The sequence below is a fragment of a genome, unplaced genomic scaffold (genome assembly GCF_019419815.1).
Source record: "Pyrus x bretschneideri cultivar Hongxiangsu unplaced genomic scaffold, Pyrus_bretschneideri_v1 Contig92, whole genome shotgun sequence".
NCBI lineage: Eukaryota > Viridiplantae > Streptophyta > Magnoliopsida > Rosales > Rosaceae > Pyrus > Pyrus x bretschneideri.
In genome coordinates this window covers 116,691-139,626 of record NW_025999834.1, presented here as the reverse complement: position 1 = coordinate 139,626, position 22,936 = coordinate 116,691, and positions in this window count along the sequence as shown.

The following is a 22,936-nucleotide window of genomic DNA, read 5'->3' as shown; positions in this document are numbered from 1 at the left end:
ATCATCATATGATTGGTTTTAGGGCACATTTCCAACAGATGAATCATTAGAGGTTCTTAATTTTGGGAACTTGGAGAAACTTTTTCATCCATCCAAATCCATGGATCTAAGATGCAAGGAATGAAGGCCCTCTCTTTGGGTGATTAGCCTTTGCTTATGCAAAGAGGAATCTACAAAGGTATTGATTTCTCAACTCACTTTGTTTTGAGTTGAGTCTTGGTTCACCTATCTACTAGGCTTTGAAGTTCATGGGTTAAGTTTTGTTTTTGAGTGCATATAAACATGATTCCGCCTTTTAATTGTTAATTGCATGTTGTTGATGTTGCTCAAATGAACTTGTTTTTCACAAATTTTCCTTCATTTAGTTCCTCATACGTACAAGACAAAGAGAATTGAAATTAAACATTGAAATCGAGGAAAAGAAACACCTAAAAATTCCAACAACTCAAACTTGAATTGTATGAACGTTTAGGCACTCTTCTCCTCCTCTTTGTTGTGACACAAGGTCTAAGGAAAGGTTTTGTGATGGTGTGTGTATGGGAATGGAGTAGATAAGGTGCAGAAATGGAAGGGGAAGCCACGGCCTAAGGAGTGTTTTGGTGTGAAGTGCACGGCAAAGGCTTCTTGGGCAGATTGGGTGATGAAATGGTTGCTGTTTTGCATGGCTTTGCTTGTTGTGTTATGGTGTTGAGAATGGTGTGAATGTGTGATGGGATTGCATGGTTTTATAGGGAGAGAATGTGAAAGAATGTGAGAGAATGTGGCTGCATGATTAAGGAGGGAATGCATGTGAAAAACAGCTAGGTTGGTTGGTGGAAAGCTGGAATTGCAAAGGGGGGTGCACGGCAAAGCTTGTGTTAGGTGATGGGTGCATGTGTTGGCTGAATTAATGAAGGGAATGCATGTGAAAAACAGCTAGGGTGAATGATGATGAATGCATGTGGATTAAACCTTCCAACGTTGCCTCAGGGATTTCCAATGCACATGACATGTTAAAAAAAAAAACATTATTTCCACAGATTTTAGTCATCTTCACACTTAAGTACATTCTTAATCATAGTCACCACATACTAGTTCACAATTAAGCATTTAAAACCATGTTTTGAATGTAGTAACATGCCTTAGAGAATTTGCTCAATTCCTTACAAGATATGCACTCAATTTTCACTCAGATTTTCTAACTACACACCCTAATCTAGTCATATATGAGAAGATTGATGTAAACATGAAAATGAACACTCACATATATGTATCTCAAAGAAAGCAATTTCTGGAGTTAATAAGCATGTTTAGATATGATCTAATGAATGGAATGCTACCACTTAGATGCGAGAACCAGTGACACCATATGCTCGTACCAAATTCAAACTCCACAATTGAAATGCACAACACTCAAGATAAAAGTCAAGGGTTGTAACGGGGCTTGGGGTATTGGCTCACAAGGAAAGGTAGGGATAAACAAAAGTTCTTTAAACAATAACAAGCAAAGTAATGAAATTAAGACTTAGAATTCACTTGGCATGCAGAAATCAACTTTTAGACATAAGGGGAGATTCAACAACTCTTCGGGCCTAATTCATTGTTTTGGGCCCTTACTTCAACAAACAATACTTTTCAACTCTTTTTTTTTTTTTTTTCATTTTTCTTTTCTTTCTTTCTTTTTTTTTTTCATTTTTTTTTCATTTCTTTAGCCGTGCCTATGGCACATCAACTCACATAAATACTCTTTCCCCCACACTTATTTTCTGCAATACCTTAATCAAAAGGAATTCATTGCTTACTATGCTTCTAGAACAAGGGTAAGGATGGTCATATTCTAGGCTAGGTGAGGATAAAGTGGGTTAACAAGGAATAAAGGCTTAACAAGGCTCAACGGGGTTAACTTAAACAAATAATGAAGTAGGATACACGGCAATTTGGCTTTGGTGGTGGTCACTTCACAACTTCTTCTTGAATATGTGTTATGCAAATCAATAACTATATGATGAAACGCTTTCTAAGTAGTAACCAAGCAAAGAATAATGAGATCATGCAACGACTTTAGAAACAATAATGCACAGATTTTAACTCTCCAGATAACGTTTAGGCTCAAGTCTCACAAGGTTGTAGCATTTGTTTGAGTTCCTTCCTTCAAGCATGTTACAAAAACTAATTTTTCTTTTAGGATTGCATGTGAAGTCATACATTATAACCATAACCAAGCATATACCAAGAGTATATCAAACTTTTCTCCATGTTTATAACTCTTCGTAACAGTCATGCAATTAAAAACCAAATCCTCGTCATTGTGTTGGAAGGTACCCTAAGACACAAACACACAAAACGACTCAAAACACTCTTTTTAGGCTTTTCAAAACATGTTTTTCAAATTTTTATGTGATTTTCGGAGTTATAAAACAAAACACACTAAAACACTCCAAATTAGCTTAAAAACATTTTAAAACAGCAAGGAACAACACTTGAAGTTATGGGTGATAAAATCCAACGAATTTGCATCAACATACTTAGTTACCCCCCCCACACTTCAATCAAACATTGTCCTCAATGTTTTAAGCCTAAATTCACACCAAACAAAAGTAAACACATAAACAGCAACTAAACATACTAAACATGGCAGAATGTATCTAACAAAGAGAAGAGTTTAGGGATGCAAATCTGGTTATGGAGTGTAAATTCCATCTTTTCCTTGGTGATTGCATTGAGGCTTGATCGTGAGTTTTTCCACAGGCTAATCTTGAACTGGGCTGGAGGATGCTGACACATGGCAGGCAAGCACGAGGTGGAGGTGATGACCTGTTTCTTTGTTCAATCTTTCCAATTCGTATTGAAGAGGGTAGATCGGAAGACTGACTCCAAGTGCCGGCTGATTGCACTCTTTCACTTTGCCATACGAGTAATAACAAGGACAAAGGAAAGGATAGGGAAAGAGCATGATATGAGATACCTTTGCTTTCGCCCTTGATGATATGAGATACTTTTGCTTTTGAAGAAGCAGCGAATGAATCAACACATATATTTGTCGCGCTTGTCTCCACATACTTCGATCCACCGTTTCCTCTTGCCTCATCTGTACTCCAGGCATCTGGTATCTTCTTTGGGGGTACATCAATGGTTGAATAGGTGTTCTCAAGAGAAGAAGAAAGCATGTTGAGAGGTTTGGTTGCAGCTACATTCTCGACCAAGAAGGAAAGTCATGCATTTTTGGGTGTATGCCTTGCCATGAATGTTGATGTATATAGGAATTGTAATGGCAAGTAGTAATGCGAATGCGGCATGACCTCCACGCGTCTTCAACTTTGTCAGAGATCTTTTGACAAAGTTGCACGCGTTTTCTGAAAAGCCGGGATTTCGGCTTTGTCACCCACGCTTGTCGGCAAAAGTGTGTAGCTGCATTCTCGGCCTCCACGCGCCTTCAACTTTGTCAGAGAGCTTTTGACAAAGTTGCACGCTTTATCTGAAAAGCCAGGATTTTGTCTGAAGAGTTGGCGAACTTTACGCAGGAAAATTCGGCTTTGAAGATTTGAAGAGTGGTGTCTCTTCAATTTGAATTGGTGGTTGTGTCGCCTCTCCCTTTATAGAGGTGATCGATCACCTCTAACATGCACACTTTGAAGATTGCCCATCTGTGAAAATCGTCTCCGGCCCTTTGAGATTTTACTCCATCCAACCCTTCTCTTTTAACATTTTTGAAAATGGCTAACCCATCTAACCTTTGCTTAGATTTGAGTCTCAACAGTGATCCAGTCGCGCTGCGTCAGGGTAAGGTATGGTGCCCGTCTTTCTTATCTTCTTATGGCCGTCTTACAGGTGAAGACTCTGTGATGACGGATGCAACAACAACTACGATAGTAGCTCGGAACCTCCTCACTCCTAAAGATAGTCAGCTACTTTCAGGACGGTCCGATGAGTTGGCCGTTCAAGAGTCCCAAGCTCTCAGTGTTCAGTGCGCGGGCTCTGTGTCCAACATGGGCCAACGCCTACTTGCTCGATCCCGTCAGGTTGAATCATTGATGGCAGAGGTGGAAAATCTCAAGCAAGAGATCAAACAGCTTAAGCACGAGAATAGAAGTTTGCATGTGCTTGCAAATAATTATTCGACAGGCATGAAGAGGAAGCTTGATGAGATGCAAGAATCTCAAGGTCGAATTCAAAGTGACCGTCAAAGGCTTGCGGCTTTCTTCCAGAGGCACCTTTTTCCTGCGTCATCTAGCGTTCCACCAAGTATTGGGGCCTCGCATGATCTATCTTCGGTGCCTCCCGCTCCTATGCCTCTCGCTCCGATGCCTCCTGCTCCGATGCCTCCCACTCCTAGAGTTTTGCCACGTAGTGGGGCTTCACGTAAACAACCTTTGTGAAGGCTCCATCTTTCTCTTTCTTTGTTAGATACATTATTTTTTTTTTAATTCTTTCTTTTTTTTTCGCACTTGTAATTTCTGGAAAATCAATGAACATGCTTTGTTTTATTCAGTGCATTGGGTTGCCTCCCAAGTAGCGCTTTCTTTTACGTCTTACAGCCGGACGAGACCTTCTTTTCACACTTAGGACCCACAACATGGAATTGATCTTTGAATGAGGGGTGATACTTGAGATGATCCGGTAATGGTTTAAATTCTAGAGTGGGTGCCTGAATCATTAACAACATATTAGTATAAAACAAAATTGAAATTCGGGGAAGTGGCTTACCTGTGTGCTCCAATAAGAACTCAAGGATAAACACATCTTCTTTGAACGTTTCAGGGACTTTGCACTCGGCCAGATGTGGTGTGAGGATTGATCCTTGTCCTGTGTCATAAAATTCAACTTCTTTGGGGTTGTTTGCCTCAAGAACATCCTCTTTGACGAACTCTTGATATTCCATACTTTGCACCTTTGGAAGGGCTTCCAAGATGTCTTTTTCACTTTCTTCTTCCTTGGAATTCATGAACCTGCAAGGAATAGGGACATTGGGTGGAATGGGGTTAGAAAGAATTAAATTTGGAACAACCTTACCTGAATTGGATGGCGTAGGAGCAATAGGTGCCTGCGGCAAAGGTGTTTCAACCCTTGTTGTGTGTTGGGTGTGTTCCTCTTCCTCAAATTGCAATCTTTCATCTTCCTTGTGATTTGATTTTGATGGTTGAGGGTCCGTTCCAACCTCCTTGCCACTTCTTAACGTGATAGCATTGGTGGTTTCAAATCCTACCTTCGGATTTACAATGGTTGAACTAGGGAGTTTGCCTTGGTCACGAAATTGTCCTACGAACTCCGCTATCTGCCCAATTTGCTTCTCCAAGTTGTCCACCCTCTTGTCTTGGATTTGCCTCTTTTTGTTTTGAGTTTGGACTTCCTGCGTCAAAGTAGTAAGTAATTGAAAAATCTTATCATTATCACTTGAATCACCTACATTGCTTTGGGCAAGTTGTGGTGGCTGCATAGGTGTTGTATAGAACTCCTCATATGGTTGCCAATATTCTCCTTGTTGAGCCTCCTCCACTTGGTTTTGTGAGCCCTGCACCGAAGAAATTAATTCATTAAGAACTTTATCATAATCTATTGACAAACCTGAGTTTGGTTGGGCATATTGTATATGAGGTTGTGGTGGCTGCATAGACGTTGAATAGAACTCCTCATATGGTTGCCAATAACCTTCTTGTTGAACATGTTGAGGTTCCCACCACATAAAGTTTGAATGATCACTCCAATCCGAATTGTAAGTATTGGAAAACACGTCGTTTCTTGATTGATTATGATCAAATGTACCAACTCTTTGCATTTGGGACCTTTCCATGAGCTGTGACAAAAGAGAAGCACTATCAAGTGCCATGTCTTGCTTCTCTAGTACCTAAAATCAACAAAACTAAACTAAAATATATACACAGAAACAAAATAAAACTAAACAGGAAGTAATAATCCAAGGGATTAGCAAAGTTGCTAATCCCCGGCAACGGCGCCAAAATTTGATGCAAACATTATACGCACACAAATTAAACCCTCTTTTTATCAATTGTAGTAAGTATGTAAGTAGGGATCGTTCTGGACTGGGGATTAGGAGGGATTGTTAATCACTTGGATTTGACTCAAAAACGTAAAAACAAGTTTAAAACACTATACTAGTGATAGGAGCATATTTATGCGACTTAATTGGCTTGTTCTCGTGCATTTACGTTGTGTTTCTTTAATTATTTTAGTCCTTTATGCCATTTTCGTGTGTTTCTAGGTTAATATGGCTAAGGAGGCAAAAAGGTGCATGTCGGAGCATTTTGGAGCAAAATTGGGCTTAGAATGGAAAGCTTATGCTTGGAGCCAAAGTGTTGGACGAATTTGAAGGCCTTGTATGCACTTTGGACATAAAACAAAGGGCCTAGCCCAATCAAACAAACCTTTGAGCCATGCAAAACCTCTAGCCAAATCAAACAATTCATCAAAGCCATGCAAAACCACCATTCACACACACATGCACCCAAAACACATCTTTGCCGTGAGTTCCCCTTGCCTTTCCAGCCTTCCCCTTCATTTCCAGCATTTCACTTCATCATTGCAACACATTCTCCCTCTTTAATCCACATGCATTCATCATCATTCACCTAGATGCTACTCACATGCCTTCACATTCATTTCCAACAACAATCACTTCAAATGCCATGCATTCACATGCATTTCCAGCAAGAAAACACCCTTGCCGTGGCCTTCACATGCATTTCCAGCATTCCCTTTTCATTATTGTAGCCACCATTCACTCTTTAATCCACATGCATTCATCACCAACCAACCTAGTTGTCACTCACATGCATTCCCTTCAATAAATCAGCCAACACATGCACCCATCACCCAAAAACAACTCCTTGTCGCTCACATGCATTCCCCTTGTGCAATTCCAGCTTTCCACCCACTTTCCTAGCTGTTTTTCACATGCATTGCAGCCACATTCTCTCACATTCTCACCCATTCTCTCCCTATAAAACCATGCAATCGCATCACACAATTCATTCATTCCACACACCTCAAACCAACACAAAAACACATCCAAACATCTCTTGTCGTGGGCACCCTTCCAATTCCAGCATCTATCCCTCCATTTCAACCATTCCCCATCCTTCCAAACCTATCCTACCACTCCCCATCCCTCCAAACCTATCCTTAGACCTTATGCCACAACGAAGAGGAGGAGAAGAGTGCCTAAACGTTCATACAATTCAAGTTTGAGTTGTTGGAATTTTTAGGTGTTGCTTTTCCTCGATTTCAATGTTTAATTTCAATTCTCTTTGTCTTGTACGTATGAGGAACTAAACCCCCCCTTGGCTAGGGGGGGATTCAAAATACATGTTTATGCTTGCAATATGATTTGATTACTTCTAATTGCGTTTCATAAGTTGTGAATTCAATTTGTTTAACTGTTTGATTGATAACCTATTTATGTATGTTTATTGAGAGTGCACGCTTAATTTTCATGCATGAATATGACGCTAGAATATAAGTGAGTTTCACCTAATAGTTATGAACTTATATTCACAAGTAGTGGAGGTTGCTTATAAACAATCGCGTTAAGTAAATTCTTGGCATAAGTTTCATGCAATCATAGTAACGAATGCCTCGTCAACACTTATGGTTTTCAAAGAACTTAATGATTCTTGCTTGTATCTCTATTAGGCAATTCATGTAGGGAACTTGTGGGGAATGCTTTGGGTTGTCGTATGCAATCATCCAATTCATTAACTTAAGGAAAACTTGACGGTTAATTTAAACGGACCTAATTAACCCGGGGTGTTGAGAATTCATGGTTTATTGAAAAGCAATTAGAAATCATTTTGTATGCAAGTATAACATGTGTGGAGATGAACCCTTTAGCTAGCTTCCCATCCATTCATTTCTGTCAAATTCGTATTTACAATTTGTTTTCTTTACAATCTATCCATTTTAGTTTAAATTCGTCCAAACCTCAATCCCCTCCCCATATTTTGTTTAGTCTTAGTCTTAATCTATCTTATTCTGAGTTTTGCATTCTTTGAGTCTAGTATAGTGTTTTAAACTTGTTTTTACGTTTTTGAGTCAAATCCAAGTGATTAACAATCCCTCCTAATCCCCGGTCCAGAACGATCCCTACTTACATACTTACTACAATTAACAAAAAGAGGGTTTAATTTGTGTGCTTATTTAATTCGCATCAAATTTTGGCGCCGTTGCCGGGGATTAGCAACTTTGCTAATCTCTTGGATTGTTTTATTTTCTTTTGTTTTTATTTTATTCCAGATTCTTAATCTTGTTTTGTTTCTTGTTTTAGGTACTAGTTTATGACTCGGAGTTCTCATCCGATTCGTGAACATATCTCGGGCTTTGACGCCGATTTCGAGCGAGAATTGAGACGAAAGAGAAAGAACCCAGAACCTAGCGAATCAAGTGAAAGCTCCGAGTCTGTTTCTGAATCTGAAGAAGAGGAACCCAAGACAACAGTGGGTGAAGTAGACATGGCAGCGGACAACCAAACAATCAAGGAGCTTTCCGCTTCGGGATTGGACAATGCCGCACCCTTATGTATTCAATATCCTAGGGCGGCTCTAGGCAAGACCGATGAGTTCGAATTGAAGTCTAACTTGCTGCATCATATTCCTAAGTACCATGGGCTGTCCATGGAAGATCCAAACAATCATTTGAAGGAGTATGAAGTTGTATGCTCAAGCATGACACCCATTAATGTTGATAGGAATATTTTGAAGATGAAAGCTTTTCCATTCTCTCTTGTGGAAAGGGCTAAGGATTGGCTTTATGAATTGGCACCCGGGACAGTGACTTCTTGGGAAAGCATGAAAAGAGCGTTCTTGGAGAAATTTTTCCCTACTTCAAGAGTCATTCTCTTGAGGAAGAAAATTAGCGGAATCCAACAAAGTCAAGGAGAATCTTTTCCGGCTTACTATGAGTGTTTTAAAGCCCTTGTTGCATCATGTCCTCAACATCAAATGAAGGAGGAGCTTCTCCTTCAATACTTCTATGAGGGTCTTCTTCCCATTGAAAGGCAAATGCTCGATGCTTCGGCGGGAGGTGCATTGGTGGACAAAACTCCTATGGCAGCCAAGACCCTAATTGCAAACCGTGCTCTAAATGCACAACAATATGAAGGACTTGGACAAAGAGACCCCCCACGGCCACAAGTGAATGAGGTAAGTTCTATGCCCGAAATTCAATCCCAATTAGCTAACCTTACTTCTATTGTTTCTCAGTTGGCCGAGGGAATGAAGATTCATGGACCAAGTGTGTGTGGCGTGTGCTCTATGCAAGGACATGCCAACGATCAATGCCCTAAATTAATTGAGAATGGGGGTTGGGAATCTACCAATTCCGTGGGTTTTGGGAACCAAAATCAACCACGCCATGATCCATACTCGAATACCTACAATCCGGGGTGGAGGGACCATCCAAATTTCAAATGGCGGGATCCTCAACAACCCCAAGGAGGATTTAGGCAGCAACCACCGGGCTTTTATACAAAGCCATTCGTCCCCAATCAAAACCAAGTGCAATCCGCCCCAACAACCTAAGGTATGTCTTTGGATAATGATCAAGTTGTTAAGTTACTTACTACTTTGACGCAGGAAGTACAAACTCAAAATAAGGAGAGACAAATCCAAGACAAACGGGTGGACAATTTGGAGAAGCAAATAGGTCAAATTGCCAAATTTATGGGGCAAATTAGAGAACAAGGCAAATTGCCTAGTTCAACCGTTATGAACCCAAAGAGAGGATTTGAAACCGCTAAAGCCATCATGTTGAGAAGTGGTACACAAGTTGGAACGAACTCAAATACATCCAAATCAAGTCAAGACGAGGAGGACAATTTGCTGCGAGAAGAAGCACAGGGAGCAAAGCCCACGGCCAAGGATGACCAAACCTTGCCGAATTCATCTAGTTCTCCTAAACCATCCCAAACCACCAAGGTAAGTCCCAATTTGACTTTTTCTAGTTCTATTCCACTAAACGTGCCCTTTCCTGGCAGGTTTAGGCAATCAAAGAAGGAAGAAGCCGAGAAGGACATTCTAGAGACCTTTCGGAAAGTTCAAGTCAATATCCCGCTCCTTGATGCGATTAAGCAAGTCCCGAGGTATGCTAAGTTTTTAAAAGAACTTTGTACAACAAGGAGAAGGATTTCGATCAAAGAGGTGGTTCAAGTAAGTGAAAATGTCTCTGCTGTGTTACAAAGGAAATTACCCCCTAAATGCAAAGATCCGGGTAGCTTTACAATCCCTTGTATTATTGGTCAAACTAAATTCGAACATGCTATGTTAGATTTAGGAGCTTCAATTAACGTCATGTCATACTCTATTTATGCTTCAATGAACCTTGGTGAATTGAAAAATGATGGTGTGATTATTCAGTTGGCCGATAGATCTAATGCCTATCCAAAGGGCGTATTGGAAGATGTCTTAGTACAGGTGAATAATTTGATCTTCCCGGCGGATTTCTATGTCCTTGAAATGGAGGAAACCACCCATGCTCCATCCTTGCCGATTCTTCTTGGGAGGCCATTCATGAAGACGGCCCAAACGAAGATAGACATGTTTAAAGGCACTTTAACAATGGAATTCGATGGGGAAGTGATTGATTTTAATATTTCTGAAACTATGAAATTTCCTAATGTTGATCACTCATGTTTCTCTATTGATATTCTTGATTCTTTGGTGCAGGTACCCAATCAATTTCAAGGTGGAGGGATCAGTTACAGGGACGTTAGGAATCCAAACGCCAGAATCAGGGAGGATCACTATCCCCTCCCATTCATTGAGCCGTACTACGAGAACTTGATTGAGCATGTTGTGGAGGAGATCCCATTGCATACTGTGGGTCCTAAGTGAGAAAAGAAGGTCTCGTCCGGCTGCAAGACGTAAAAGAAAGCGCTACTTGGGAGGCAACCCAATGCACTGAATAAAACAAAGCATGTTCATTGATTTTCGAGAAATTACAAATGTATTAACAAAGAAAGAGAAAGATAGAGCCTTCACAAAGGTTGTGTACGTGAAGCCCCACTACGTGGCAACACTCTCGGAGCAGGAGGCATCGAAGCAGGAGGCATCGGAGCGAGAGGCATAGGAGCAGGAGGCACCGAAGATAGATCATTCAAGGCCCCAATCCTTGGTGGAACGCTAGATGACGCAGGACAAAGGTGCCTCTGGAAGAAAGACGCAAGCCTTTGACAGTCACTTTGAATTCGACCTTGAGATTCTTGCATCTCATCAAGCTTCCTCTTCATGCCTGTCGAGTAATTATTTACAAGCACGTGCAAACTTCTATTCTCGTGCTTAAGCTGTTTGATCTCTTGCTTGAGATTTTCTACCTCTGTCATCAATGATTCAACCTGACGGGAGCGAGCAAGTAGGCGTTGGCCCATGTTGGACACAGCCCGCACATTGAATACTAAGAGCTAGGGACTCTTGAACGGCCAACTCATCGGACCGTCCTGAAAGCAGCTGACTATCTTTGGGAGTGAGGAGGTTCCGAGCTACTATCGTAGCTGTTGTTGCATCCGTCATCACAGAGTCTTCACCTGTAAGAGGGCCATGAGAAGATAAGAAAGACGGGCACCATACCTGTTGGAAATGTGCCCTAAAACCAATCATATGATGATACTTTATGGACATTTCACATGTTAAACTAATCTAGTTTAATATTAAGGGCAAACATTATTGTTTGAGCCGTCTCATATAAATGTTATATGCTTAAACGATAAGTCCAAGGAATATGTGATTGGAAGAATGCGATCTAAAGAAGTTAGATTCATGAGACCATTCTTTCGTTGACACATCCTAAACGTTCCTGATCATAGGATTGTCAATTGGGCATTAACAGTCCGTTAAGATCAGTACGTGCTATGTCTTCTCTCAGGGAAAGTGACTAGTCTCGAGTCATTGGTGTGTGTGACATCAAGACAAGTACGTAGGTGCTCAATAGAGAATGAGTTCACTGAACACGATCAACGAAGAGTTTTCATATTCATGTCACATGAGAACTCATGGTTGGGATAATGCAAATTAGTCTTTTGACCTGAGGCATCACAGTTGTCTTGTGGTTAGGTCCTTAATCTTTGATTATGTCAAAGTCACTCCATCGTGAGGGTGTCCATGGCATCGTTGGGGTTAAGCCACTTAGCCATGGAGGCAAGTGAATGCGCAACAAGGGATCTCTAACCTTCAAACTGTTTGAGGGAGAATACTCTATGATATGATTTAGAATCTCTGGCCAGAGTATGAATGAGATGTTGGAATGCGTTCCAGATCACATTCAAGGTAATCATATAAGTACAAGATTCACATTGGATAGTAGACATGAATAAACTATCAAACCAAACAATGTGGTCAAGAGTATTGTATTAGAGAAAGACCGTATTGCATTTGTAATCCTAAACTGAATAGGTTCTCCACCTCTTCTAATTAGCTTGGGTAACCATGACATGCTGCTAGGCGTCAACCATGGTTTGTGGAAGCCCTAAAAGTGTATTATCACTAACGGGAGAATTGAAAGTAAGTTTCAATTCACAATCGATTAGAAAGAGTTTTAATCGCCCACTACCTCGCTAAAAGGAACCTAATGGATCGTTCACCGAGTAAGGTAGAGTTTGAAGAAACAACGGAGATGAGTAAGAATAATTAAATGGTTTAATTATTTATCTAAGGCTAGGATTAATTAATATGTTAATTAATCAAACGAATAAGTTCGTTAAAGACCTCGGGTTAGTTTTGGGCCGCAAGGCCCAATGGGATTAGTTGTATGACAACTTGAATAAAACAAAGGGCTTGAAAGCCCAATAAACCTATAGGCCGGCCATGTGTAAAATTATAGGGCTTTTGGTCCATTAGGTCACTTATTTGAAGGGACTATATAAAGGACTTTATAGCCTAAAATTTACTAAGGGTTATTTTTGGGGAAAGGATGAGAACACAAGCTCTCCTTTCTCTCAAAAATTTCGGCCACCTTGGAGGGATCATCTAGCAATCAAACTCCTCCAAGGTCACTCATTTCTTCTTCATTATGCCTTGGTGATGAATCATTAGAGGTTCTCAATTTTGGGAACTTGGAGAAACCTTTTCATCTATCCAAATCCATGGATCTAAGATGCAAGGAATGAAGGCCCTCTCTTTGGGTGATTAGCCTTTGCTTATGCAAAGAGGAATCTACAAAGGTATTGATTTCTCAACTCACTTTGTTTTGAGTTGAGTCTTGGTTCACCTATCTACTAGGCTTTGAAGTTCATGGGTAAATGTTTTGTTTTTGAGTACATACAAGCATGATTCCGCCTTTAATTGTTAATTGCATGCTATTGATGTTGCTTAAATGAACATGTTTTTCACAAATCTTCCTTCAATACCTTACCCTGACGTGGCGCGACCGGATCACTGCTGATACTCAAATCTAAGCAAATGTTCGATGGGTTAGATGAGTTAGCCATTTTTCAAGAAGTTAAAAGAGAAGGGTTGGATGGAGTAAAATCTCGACGGGCCGGAGACGATTTTTGGGCAATCTTCAAGGTGTGCATGTTAGAGGTGATCGATCATCTCTATAAAAGGAGAGGCGACACAATCACCAATTCAGAATTGAAGAGACACCACTCTTCAAAGCTGGATTTTCCTGCGTAAAGATCGCCAGCTCTTATTATTGGTCGGGCATGAAGAGGGAAATAGCTGAGTACGTGAGTAGATGTACTGTTAGTCAGCAGGTTAAAGCAGAAAGGAAGAAGCCGTTTGGGTTGTTGCAGCCGTTTCCCGTTCCCGAGTGGAAATGGGAAAATATCACTATGGATTTTGTGTACAAGCTTCCGCGTACACATAATGGTTTTGATGGCATTTGGGTGATCGTTGATCGACTCACTAAGTCCGCACACTTCATTCCCGTGAGGGAGAAGTATTCTTTGAGTCGTTTAGCGGAGTTGTTCATCTCAAAGGTTGTGAAATATCATGGTGTTCCGATGAGTATTGTCTCGGATCGTGATCCACGATTCACATCTAAGTTTTGGATGGCTTTTCAGGAAGCTTTGGGTACGAGACTACTTTAGGGTTCTGAAATTGTGTTTATATAGCACTCGGAACACTTTGTGCAACGAACAACTTCGTCGTGCAAACTGCTTTGTTCTTTGCTCAAAACGCGTTATAAATGCGCAATAAATATGAGCGTTTGAAGGGCATCTGACCATTTTAGTGAAACGATGTGCGACGAATATGTGGAAATTTTTGTCATGCAAACATTTGGCAGGAAAAAACATTTCTTGAGTTTTCTTGTGCGATGACCAAAATTGTTCGTCACACGAAGGCTTCTTACGTGACGAACACTTTCATTGCATAATTTTTTTTTTCCCTTTCTTGCCATTTTTGCGCAATGAATATGCTTTTTCACCACACAAATGCCTCTTAGGTGATAAAATTTCTTTCGTCGCGCAAGCTATTTTTTCTACTAGTGCAACCTCTTAAGCATTATGATTACTTGCAAGGCATAAGAAATCCTAGATTGTAAAAACTCCAAGACTTATATGTTCTGATTGTGTCCATATTCGAACTAAAGCATGTGTCTTGCGGAACAAGCATGGTCATTCAACGAAGTTGCCAGGACTCCGCCTAGTGCCCCGGAGTAAAGTGATGATGGTACCGTTACTTTGTCTGATACAGCTCCGCTGAGAGCTGACCAAACTTGTTAGGTAATTGTATTTGGCTTAATCTTACTCCGACCCTAAAAATCATGGTCCCACAATTACCCCTGATTTATAGATGATTTCCCCATTGTTTTATTCTTTATAGAGCGAGTTTCAATGGTCATGAACTTTGTAGTTATCTTAGCAATGTTCTCTCCGGGATTGCCAAAATGTTGACCTTAAGAATTGCAATGCCTACATGGTGCACCGGCCGAGTAACTATAAGCTAACTATGTTTTTCTTGTGAATGTAAGAGTGCTAATTCGCAACCAGGCTCTGCTGGGCAAGTAGAATAAATGTTGTGGTAGTGGTATTGAATGCACTATTGACTTCTGCACATGAACGATTACAGCCGAGGATGGAACAAGTCTTGGTCTTAGGTTCTAGAATCTAAAGACAAGGTTGTTAGATCACTACGAAGTTTAAGGACTGGTTCAGCTTTTAATGTGCCGAACACAAACTAAAAAGGTAGCACCTCAGTTTACCGAGAAGTTAATAAGTTGACCTCTTTAGGCGAAATAATAAAAAACTCTTGGCATGTCGAAACTTAGGTAGATAACCAACTGACCAGAAATAGTGTTGTTTAATTATCAAAACTGAATGTGCTGCTGAATCGTCTAGTTCTATGGCTTCATTGATGCTTATGTATCTAAGCTAAACATGTGTTGGAGGAAGGGTTAAGATAGTTAGTGTTTTTCTCAAAGGTGTGAGAACAGTTTTGTGTAGAACGAGGTTTTCTCGTAGAGTGTTTAAGTTATTTGTTAAGTTGAAGGGGCTTTCAATGTTGCAAGACTTCTTCTAGTTATAAGGATGGATGCTTTCCATGATAAATAAGCTTGCAGAGGCAGAGTCCTAACTGAAATTTGTTTGCTTGACATTTACTTGAATATTCTCTGTTTATCTCTTTAATTTCCTTCTTAGCCTATTAAGATTCTGAACTTGATCCCATTATATGATTAATTCATTCTTATTTGATCCAGAATGAATTATGATTCTTAGAATAATTCATATTTAATCAATGCTTGTTCTAATCCTTAGCAATTTTCTAGGACTTAACCGAACCACATCAAAACTTTATCCTCTCATAATCCTACTTCCATGAGGATTTGGTCGAATTAACCCTTTCTTGAGCTGAAAGCCTACTGGCCAGAGAGATTTTACTGGGGCAAGGATTGTGAATCTTCAACTCGGGTTAGCCCATGTCGACCTAAACAGTATGCCACGTCAAAACTATAATAGAAAATTGACAAAATTGGATTACAAATATTACTTTAACGGGTTAGGTCAATTTTAAACATAAAATTATGAAACTTAACTAATAAGAACATCTCCAATAAGAAGCATTATATGGGGCTAGAAAAGTGGTGGATATAGCCCATTTTAGAGCCTCGAGGAATCTTTAGGCTCTAAAAAAAATCTCCCTTAGTGAGGAGCTATATACCTTTTGGGCACTGTATGAAGCTTTATATTTATTTTTGTATTAACTTGATTACATGGTTTTTTTTTTTTTGTGCAAACTTTTCATAAGTTGATTTTTGGACGTGTTATATTTTTTATTAACTTTTCAACCTAAAAAAATTCAAATTCTAATGAAGTTAGATTTTATCACTTGTGAACCGTTGGTTTGCTTCTTTGAAATCAGACAAGATAAAATTTCATCTCATAAAAACCATTGGATTGTATTATCTTATCTTATCTCAATCTCATCTGATGGTTTATTTCTTTGATTGGATTATCTAATCAGCTTTATTTCCAAAGTGACTTGGTACTGCTGAAATTGTTTTTTTTTTTTTTTTTTTTTTGTCAGAAAACAGCAGCATACTTGTTTTAGATTTAAATTTTACTATACTTTCCGAACTCCAAAATCCATGAAATTTTAACACAAGTTAGTTTTATATGTTTACTTTGGATCTGGAAATTTTCGTACTTTTTGGTCAGACGAGTTATTTTTGGTGAATTTTACAATACAGATTAGTTCTGCAGTTTGTATTACAGCAAGAAGTCTTTAACTCTATTTCTTAAAATTAACTTTGTAGTTTGGTTTTATGTATTTGTTGAGTTTAAATTTTCATTGACGTAATCTTAAACTAATATTTGTTTTACATCCATAAACAACCACATTGTTCTATTTATTTCTCTTAATCTCACACGTCAAGTTTTGGGGTGTGACAATTTTGGTATTAGAGCCTAGGGAGTAGAATAGAGTTGAGTGTAGAAGTTTTAGCTTAATGAGTCGTTCCTTGGGGAGTCTAGCGGAGTCTGTTGTGGTCGAATAAATGTTTCTACATCTTCTCAGGATTGAAGGATGTCTGTTGTATCCAACATTATTGGTCATGATGGGGATGATCAAATGAATATTGATCATCAAATGAACAATCTGGGAGTTAATGAGGTGAATTGAAGACTGACATGTTTGAAAATTTTTCAAAAGCCGAATCCTCATAACTTTGGTGGAACCACTGGACCTTTAGAGGCAGAGTCTTGGCTTAAACAAGTGAAAAAGAAATTAGATGTTTTGAGAATTCTAGAGGATCATGGGTGGGACTACATCAAGAGAACTGACAATGTTGCAACCATGACTTGGGCTAATTCGAGAAAACCTTCTATAGCTAATACTTCCCTCAAACCATAAAGAATGCAAAGTTGAAGGAATTTGTTGAGCTAACTCAAGGCGATCTCATGGTGACTCAATATGAAGCTAAATTTACACAACTTTCTTATTATGCACCACTACCAGTTGCTAATGAGTAGCATAAAACTAACAGATTCATCGACGGTCCTGTATGCCTTATACGAAAAATGGTCATTGGGGCTAACAACCTACAAAGAGGCAGTGGTTGTAGATTTACGAGTTGAGCAAAAACATAATGAGAGGCAGTGGCTGCTGCTGTACGAGTTGAGCATGAACATAATGACTACATGGTTAAACAAGCTAAGAGCAATCAGTGGAAGAATGATTATGCGAAGAACTAAATACAATGGCCAAATTGGTGGCAACAAAGCTAAGAGCAAGCAGTAATAGCTTTTTCAGAAATCCTAGACGCAGCCCTTACCCTTGTAACAAGTGTGGCCAACCTGGTCATATTCAACGTTTTTTTCCACAACAAATTGTTTCTCAGCCACATTAGTTATTCTTTTCCCCACAAACCAACCAGCAACCTTATACTTCTTCTTAGAGTGAGATATTTCAACCACGAGGGTCTCGGAGCAGAAGAAAAGATAATAGACCTCAGGGAAGAGTATTCGCGGTTACTCTCACTGAATCCGTGGGCCAAACTAGTTATGCTCTTGTGGAAGGTATAATTTTTGTTTCCAACTTTTGCGCACTTTTGCGCAAAAGTTTTATTTGACATGGGGGCTAGTCATTCTATGATTTCCCTAGGTTTGGTTAATCTCCTTGGATTGAAACTCGAAAAATTGGATCCTCCACTTACCCTTATAACAGTTCATGGCGTATTGGATGTTACTACCTTATTTAGAGCATGCTTTATAGAAATCTCTAGCCATAGACTAGAAGCAAATTTAATTATGCTATATCCATATCCATTTGACTTGATTTTAGGTATAGATTGGCTATCCAAGTATCACGCATTGATCGATTATTATAGTAGAAAGGTCACCCTACATTTAGAAAACGGGTCAATTCTTCAGTTGTATGGGAACCAAGAAGTGTTTCTTCAAAACCCACTACTTAAAGCATGTTTTGGAGGAAGAAGAAACCAAGATAACGCTGCTCTTTTTGCAATCACATAGAAAACTAAGGGTGTTGTATGCATTTTGATTGTGAATGAATTTCTTGATGTTTTTCCTGAGGTGTTACCTGGCTTTCCTCCACAAAGGGAAATCGATTTTGCTATTGAAGCTTGCCCAGGGACTTCTCCAATATCTATTTCTCCATACAGGATGGCACCGACAAAGCTAGCAGAATTGAAGAAGCAATTAGAAGAGTTGTTACGGAAAGGATTTATTCGTAAATGTACTTCTCCATGAGGTGCACCGGTGTTATTTGTTGCGAAAAGAGACAGAACTCTACACTTGTGTATTGACTATCGATAATTGAATCGAGTCACTATTAAGAACAGGTATCCCTTGCCTCGAATTAATGATCTTGTATGTTGATTGATTGATTGATTGATTGATTGATAACTTATTCTTGTATGTTGATTGAGGGTGCACACTTAGTTTGCATGCATAAATTTAATGCTAAAATATAAGGGATTTTCACCTAATCATTATGAACTTATATTTGCAAATAGTGGAGGTCGCTAGTCACGATCGTGTTAAGTAAATTCCTGGCAAGAGTATCATGTTTTTCATAGTTACGAATGTCACGTCAATGCTTATGATTTTCATATAACTTAATGATCTTTGATATGTATCTCTATTATGTAGTTCACATAGGGAACTTGATAAGAATAATTTGATTGTGTCGCTAAGTCCAATTCAATGAAATTAGGAAAATCTGAGAGTTAATTTGTGCAGTTCACAATTAATTTGGGGCATTGTCATTCATGGTTTATTGGAATAATAATTGGAAATCAATTTGTATGCATATGTGTCATGTGTAGAGAAGAACCATTTAGCTAGTCTATCACCCATCAATTCACCCAAATTCGTGTCAATTTACTTTGTTTTTGTAACTTGTTTGTTTAAGTTTTAAATTCGTCAAAACCAACTCCCCTTTTATTATTTCGTGTTTACTTAGTTAGAACCTGTTTAGATTTGTTTCTTTTAGTGTTTTGAATCATAGTTAAATCAAAATTCGTCCAAAGTCATCTTTAGTTTCTGTTTTGGGTCAATTTGCTTGTTTTGTGCTGTTTTGAGTCTTTCTAGTTTGTTTTGAGTCATTAGAGTCTAGTTTTCTGTTTTAGAGTCTAGTTTAGTGTTTAGAGTTTAAAGTAGAGAGATTAGTATCCCCTCTAATCCTTGGCCTATAACGATCCCTACTTATTCATACTACAACTACATAAAAAGTGTTTAAGTTTGTATGCTATTTTATATAACATCAAATTTTTGATGCCGTTGCCAGGGATTAGCCAAATTGCTAATCCCCTTTTGTTTCTGTCCATGTCTTTTAGTTTTAGTTTTTGATTTTTGCTTGGTTTTGTTTTGTTTTGTTGATTTTAGGTACTAATTTATGACTCGAAGTTCTCAACCTGTTCGTGCACATATCTTGGAGTTTGACGATGATTTTGAGCGAACTTTAAGAAGAAAGAGGAAGGAGCCAGAACCTTATCCACCTAGTTCTAGCTATGAATCTGAGTTTGAAGAAGAAGAAGAGGAAAAACCACTCATGGATGTGGATAATCGAACAATCAAGGAACTTTCAGCCTCGGGATTGGACAATGTCGTACCCCTATGCATTCAATATCCTAGGGCAGCTCAAGTCAAGACCAAGGAGTTCGAATTGAAGTCTAGTTTGCTGCATCATATTCCCAAATACCATGGGTTGTCCATGGAAGATCCAAACAAGCACTTGAAGGAATTTGAAGTGGTATGTTCAAGCATGAACCCAATCACTGTAGATGGGAACATTTTGAAGATGAAAGCTTTTCCATTTTCTCTTTTGGAAAAGGCTAAGGATTGGTTGTACGAATTGGCGCCTAGAATCGTCACCTCTTGGGAAAGCATGAAAAGAGCATTCTTAGAGAAATTTTTTCCAACTTCGAGAGTCATTCTTTTAGGGAAGAAGATTAGTGGAATTCAATAAAACCAAGGAGAATCCTTTCCAGCATATTATGAGTGTCTCAAGACTCTAGTTGCATCATGCCCTCAACATCAAATGAAAGAATAGCTTCTAATTTAATATTTCTATGAAGGACTTCTTCCAATTAAGAGACAAATGCTAAATGCCTCGGCAGGAGGTGCTTTGGTTGACAAAACACCAATTAATGCCAAGACCTTAATTGCAAATCGAGCCTTGAATGCACAACAATATGAGGGAGTTGGACAAATGAACCTCCCACGACAACAACAACAAGTGAATAAGGTAAGTGCAATTTCTGAAATTCAATTTCAATTGGCTAATCTCACTATTCTTATGTCACAGGTTGTTGATGGATCCAAAGTGCAAAGAGCAAGTGTTAGTGGCATGTGGTGTGTGCACTATGCAAGGACATTCCAATGATCAAGGTCCTTAATTGATAGAGAATAGATCATGGGAAAGTGCCAATGTCGTGGGCTATCAAGGCCAAAATCAACCAAGGCATGATCCATACGCCAACACTTACAATCTGGGCTGGAGAGGTCACCTAAACATGAAGTGTAGGGAGCCTCAACAAACTCAACAACAAGGAGGATTTCAATAGCCACCCCCTGGGATATTTCAAAGGCCATTCGCACCAATGCAACCTCAATCACACTCGGCCCAACCAAATTCAAGTATGTCTTTGGATAATGATAAAGTTATTCAATTACTCACCTCTTTGATGCAAGGAGTACAAAATCAAACCAAAGAGATGAAAAATCAAGCTAGAGAGGTGGATGAATTGAAAAAGCAAATAGGGCAGATGGCGGAATTCATGGGACAGTTTGGAGAACAAGGCAAACTACCTAGTTCAACCATTGTTAATCTAATGGGAGGTTTTGAAACCGCCAATGCCATCACTTTGAGAAGTGGCAAGGAGATTGGAACAAGTTCAAAAAAGTCAAAACCAACACAAGAGGAGGACAAAAAGTTGCTGCAATAAGAAGAAAGAGCCACAGCAAGGGAAGAACAACCCTTGCCGCAGCCCCCTAGGCACCCTATGTTGTCCAACTCAACTAAGGTAGGTCCAAATTTAATTACTTCTAATGTTATTCCACCAAATGTGCCTTTCTCTATCAGGTTTATGCAATCTAGGAACAAAGAGAATGAAAAAGACATTCTAGAGACATTTAGGAAAATGCAAGTCAATATCCCGCTTCTTGATGCAATAAAGCAAATTCTGAAGTATGCCAAGTTTTTGAAGAAGCTTTGTACAACAAAGAAACGAATTCGGGAGAAAGAGGTGGTACATGTAAGTGAAAATGTCTCTACAATGTTGCAAAGGAAGCTACCACCTAAATGCAAAGATCCAGGTACCTTCATTATCCCTTGTGTAATTGGTAATACAATATTTGAACATGATATGCTAGATTTAGGTGCTTCCCTTAATGTCATGCCATATTCTATTTAAGCATCTATGAATCTAGGAGAGCTTTAAAAATGATGGAGTTATTATTCAATTAGCCTATCATTCTAATGCATATCCGAAAGGAGTTTTGGAAAATGTTTAGGTGTAGGTTAATCATTTAATCTTTCCAGACGATTTCTATGTGCTTGAAATGGAAGATTCAGCCCATTCTCCATCATTGCCGATCCTACTTGGAAGACCATTCATGAAAACAGCCCAAACCAAGATTGATGTGGCCAAGGGAGCGTTAACAATGGAGTTTGGTGGTGATATTATTAAATTCGATGTTTCTGAATCTGTTAAGCATCCTAATGATGTTCGTCCTTGTTTTGCCATTGATGTGAATAAAGATATAGGGCAGGAACGTTCAACACCTATCAAGAAGGATGTATTTTGAACCACCATCGAATAGGGAATTGGAGTGGAGCACAAGGAACGCGCAACTGCCCACAGCCGCTCAAAACACCTAATCTAGTCGAAAGCATCCCCAGTGAAGTTGTTGATAGTGCTGTCACCTTCGAGTCTTCATCGCAGTACATTGGTGAGCCACTTATCCTAATTCCAATTCCCATTTCAACTAATAGGTTGGGGTAGGTACCCAATCGAATCCAAGGTGGTGGAAGAGTTTACATTGACTTTAGGAAGCTCAACGCCACAATCAAGGAGGATCATTGTCCCCTGCCATTCATAGATCCAATGCATGAGTACTTTGAGGAGCATGTCTTGGATGATGTACCCCTCCATGTCGTTGGCCCTAGTGAAGCTTAAATGGAGGTATTGTCCGGCTAGAAGGCGTTAAAGCAAGCGCTTCTTAGGAGGCAACATATTCAAATAAAGAAGACCTAGGAATCTCCGATTCCACAACCAGATTTGTGTTCCTTAAACCCTACTCTTTATTGCTTTTACTTTACCATAATTGTCATGTTTGTTAGTTGTGTTGTTTGATTGTTTGGTTTAAGTGTTGGGGTGAGGGGGGTAAATAGATGCTTTTCATGACTTATTTTCGAATTCTATTACCTATCACTTCTAAAAGTTGTTACTCACTATTTTTAAGTGTTTTTATTGTGTTTTGAAGTGTTTTAATGTGTCCTATAACAGAAAATCCGAAAATTTTGAAAAAAAAAATTCGAAAAAGCTTTGA